Genomic DNA, 4,626 nt, shown 5'->3' with positions numbered 1-4,626 from the left:
GAAAATAGGGTCACAGTTAGGCTTTGTTCTGTGGTAAACAACAGGGCCTCATCTTCACTAGTATTATGTCATGGGGTAACTTAGACACAATAACTGTCCATAATTTTCTTGGCAATAAAGCCAGGGGTAAAGTTAAAAGATGATTATTCTGAAACGCTACCTCACCTGTACTTCAGTGGGCGTTACACATGCCAGAGTTACACAGGACCGAAAGCACTTCTATCAGCCCTGCAATTTTATGTTTTTTGGGTCTTGCATCCCTTGGTAACACTTCAGGTATCTCACCTGAGCAAAATGCTCAGTGTCTTGTTCATCCATTTCATTAACATTTCTCCTTCTTCCTCATCTCGGCAGCTAAGTCACAGAACATGCTTTCCATGCCCTCTTTCCTGCTCCTCCTGGCCCTCAGCCCTTCCTGCAACTCTTACTAATTCTTACACTTTTTTCCCTTTGGCTGATAAATTTTCATTATTGGTTTTGCGTGAAAGTTGTCTGGGCTCAAACACTGAATAACCTCTGTGGTCACTTAGTGATTACATACACTGGCTGAGGTAATTTATTCACTTTGTTTTGGTGTGAACATGTCCCCTGGGTCTTGTAACTGCTGTAATCACTTGACCTTAGTGACTGTTAAATGCTTTAAACACAGTTATTTTAAATTTATAATTGTTTTCATTAAAAATCTCTTATAGTAACTTAACTGACCTTGCAGTAAACACAACACTATGTGCTGAGGAAGAATTAAGACGTTACTCTATGCCCAATATATTTCTTACTGAATGTTTCAACATGCTATTATTAACATCACTGTTCATATTTTTCCCATCCATTCTCTTTCAGTCATATATGGGAAATGAAATACAGGAATATCTAATTATAGCTCTGTCTTCATAGTGCAATATTTCCTTTCCTGCACGATGGGAAATGATTGAATAACTCATAAGAATTGGAGAGAAAGCAAGATAAATTCAGGCAGATAGATCTTTAATGAGTGACGATATGTTTATTGTGCTCAATTAGTATGGGCCTGAATGTGCATGTTCTTACTTTTGTGAATAATTTGCATCTGTTTAGTCATTTTTCTCAAATAGCCAGTTTTGTTCTTTAGACTTTTTTTTGTCTAGTGATTGTCTCTTCTTATGGCCTGATTATGTTCCATTTTTGGGGGTGTGTGCTTGGTTGTTTAGGTTTTTTTTTCTCCATGCAAGATTTCTAATTTAAGGCTTATTACTTGATGAATTAGGCAGAATTCTACAGTGGTAGATCTGGATCGATCCAGTAGGTGAAATGACTGCTGGTAACATCTCTGGAGCTGGGGATAGAATATGGCTAGGTGTTTCCCAAGGTGTTGTGGGGTTTGGCAACTTGTCTGTTTCATGTCTTGCTTTTGTTCTGAATTAATGTTTCTTTTAATTTCTGTGGGATAATGACTTGAGGAACTGTGTGAATAGTTACGTGGCCAAATGTATGTGGGCTTGTACTGGAGTAACTTTTTTCTTTACCTGTAATATATTCTTGCCTTTAGTATAAATGTTGTTGACAGAGGTAAAAAAAAATTCTACTGATTTTTCTGTGGTGCAGTTCCTCCATCATGTTACCTGAAGTGAGAAAAAAATAACGATTACACTATTTTGTCAGGGCAGTTATCCTGTTACACTCTGCAATATGGATGTGGTCCTTAGGAACGTGTTGTCTGCTCTTTTTAAAGTTCACTTTTTTGTTGATGTTTAGTTATTGAAAAATAGCTGCTGCAGCTTGGAATTGCTGGCTGTTCCATGGAATAGATCACAAAATGGGAAGAGCACTGGAAACATGGTGTTGCTCTCAGGGGTGTGGACAGACACTTGGGTCCAGTCTACACTTAGGTTTCTGCACTAGTACCATAGAAATTTGAAATTATATTCAAAACTGTAAGCCAGACACTTGCCAAAATAGGGTTTGATCTTGAAGACAATATAATTTAATCCAGAAAAAATGAACTGTAACAAACCAGTATGATAGTGAGCTCAAGCTCTTATCACTGTTTGAAAGTCCAGGGTCACATTCCTCTTGTGTGCTTCCTCGGTCTCTGGGCTGGCTCAGATACTCCCTCACTTTGTCTCGGCTTCATCTCCTCGCCAGGCACATTTCTTTTAGCCTTCTGCATGAGCGTGTTCCTTTTGCTAATGTGCACTGAAAACAGTGTAATTGTGACAAAGTGTTTGTTCTTGAGAACTTTTGCTCCTTAAATGCATATTTGTGATGTGAATTATTTTAGCGACTGGCATGACACTTTTTTATAAGAACAAACCAGTAAGCTCTAAATTTCTCTAAATTCAGAGGGGTATTAGCTCAAAGTATGTAGAACCAGAAGGAAACGTATAAATTTTTTATAGTAAAATTAGGGCAATAAACCCAAATCTCTTCCTATTTTTATAAATTGATTTATTTCTGATTTGTCTTTTTACCATCTGGAGCATATTTTGTACCTTATATTGCTCCACTTGTTATAGCCACAATGAATAACTGACTAAACATAAAATAACATTTCAATGAACACAAGTCTTAGCACTTGAAAAAAAAATTGCATTCATTGCAAGTGAAAGAAAATGCTGAGGTAGCTTTAATCCCCTAAGTGTGTATGGGTTTTGCACAGCTGTTCTGGGAGAGAGGGAAACAACTCCCTGGAAGATCTATTAGTCTAATTCTGAAAACAGCTATGTCTTTGGCGAGTGGCTCTGGTGGGGAACTTCTTTAGGCTTCAGACGCTGGAATGGGGTACACTTATTTTAATCAGAGATTGAGCTGGCTGCTGAAGACCGTTGTCTCTTCCGTTGGTGGTGGCATTCTGCTATCCCTCTGATCCTGTTAGGAGTTCCGTGTGATTTGCAGGATCCAGACCACGTTGGCTGCCGATCTCAGAGATGCTCTCAACTGGAGAATAGTGGAGACCTGAAGGTGCACTGGCAGCTCTGTGCAGATAGCTTTATTGTGACTACTTGCTTATTAATTCCAGTTGCTAATAGGTGCTGAATATTATGAGTTTGGAATGTGTCGATGCAATTTCTTTTTAAAAAACCCTCATTTGTAAGTTCAAATCTAAAGCCTTCAAGTTTGGTGTGGGTTTTTTTTTTTTGTACTTGCTTCTCTGTGGGTATGTATCTCACTGTGTCTTTATGGTAAAGTTTTTTAAAGCTTCTTCCAAGTTTATTTAGATTTTATTGCAGTATCACTCCTTAAGAATATTTCCTTTGTTTTTGTTCTGATTTGAACTGTGTTTAATGTCACTGTTAAACTCTCATTTGTACTCAGTTTCAAATTCCCATATGTCTTTATGAAACTGATCATGACTGCTCAGCTTTTATTTGCGTACACCTTTTTTAGGTATATTAATCCAAATTTTATTTTTTTTTCTTCTCAAAGGAATAAGAAAATAATTTGAATGTTACATTTAATTGTGGATTTTTGATAATAGCCTGAATGATGTTTTTCTGATGTACCAATCTACAGTGAAATGTGACAACAAAAGGGAAAAAAGTGCAAAAATTCTATTTTTGTGCTGTGGCTGTTATAGCTCCTTCTTCATATATATATTCTTTGCTCTGGGTCAGATACTAGATGCCTTGCATAAAACAGAACCCTAGAAGTATAACTTCAAAGGTAAAATAGAAGAAATTGTATAAAAATGAGTGTCAAGATAGTAAAATTTCCACTGACTGAAGTGGAATTTGTGCATGAGGAGCAGTGTAGTATCAGATTCATATCTGATCAGTTGTTTCTTGTTTTGCTCTTCTTGTTCCTGGCAACTTTTCTTAAAGGAATTTCACAAGAAACTATTTTTGCCATCTGTTAACTGCATGCAGAGAAACTTTGGGCTTTTTTCTTACACTGTAGTCACTAACTTACTGGAGATAGAGTGTAAAATGCTCTGCACAAGTTGTGTAGTGTCTGCCAGGAGCAGTCAAGCCAAACATTAAGGTGCTACTTGACAGCCATTAAAAAAATTGGCTCAGGTGAAATGTGCTTTCAGAGAGGATGATGTTCTGGATTGAGTGGCTCCTTCCATGGTTAAACCTAACTTATGGTTTTGGTAATTTTCAGTGTAAGAAAGGAACCAGCGAGCACTGGAAAGTATTGCACAAGTCTTGGACAAGACTTCCAATCACAATAATTGCTCAGTCATTTCTTGGATTTGCTTCCCTGCACTGCTTTTGTCTTAAAAGGGAGGGGGGTGATCAGGTTTCAAATAACAAACCATAAGCAAAACAAATTTATAAAACAACCAAAATAATTCTTCCTTTCAATTCCCTCTTTCCCGCAAATCCACTTTAAAACAGAACAGAGATTTATGGTTGCTGTATTGACCAGGCATGAAACAAGCAATGCCACCCAAATAGAAAGTTTTATAGACATTGTCATCAAATTCTTCCTCCAGCATTGCTGCCGCAGCCGCGTATCCTAACATGAGAATGATTTCAGTGGAAAGCAGTCATAGTGTCTATTCTTTGTTTATTTTGCCACTTAAAATTAAATCTCGTATCAGAAACATAAAGTGCAAAAATCTCTCCTAAATTTTCACATCATGCACACCGTATTAGCAGTATCTAATTAAAATAAGAAGTCTTTCTGTTAGTAGAGCATCACATT

The sequence above is a fragment of the Eurypyga helias genome, unplaced genomic scaffold (assembly GCF_000690775.1).
Source record: "Eurypyga helias isolate BGI_N326 unplaced genomic scaffold, ASM69077v1 scaffold24279, whole genome shotgun sequence".
NCBI classification, from domain to species: Eukaryota; Metazoa; Chordata; class Aves; order Eurypygiformes; family Eurypygidae; genus Eurypyga; species Eurypyga helias.
This window is presented reverse-complemented; position numbering follows the sequence as displayed.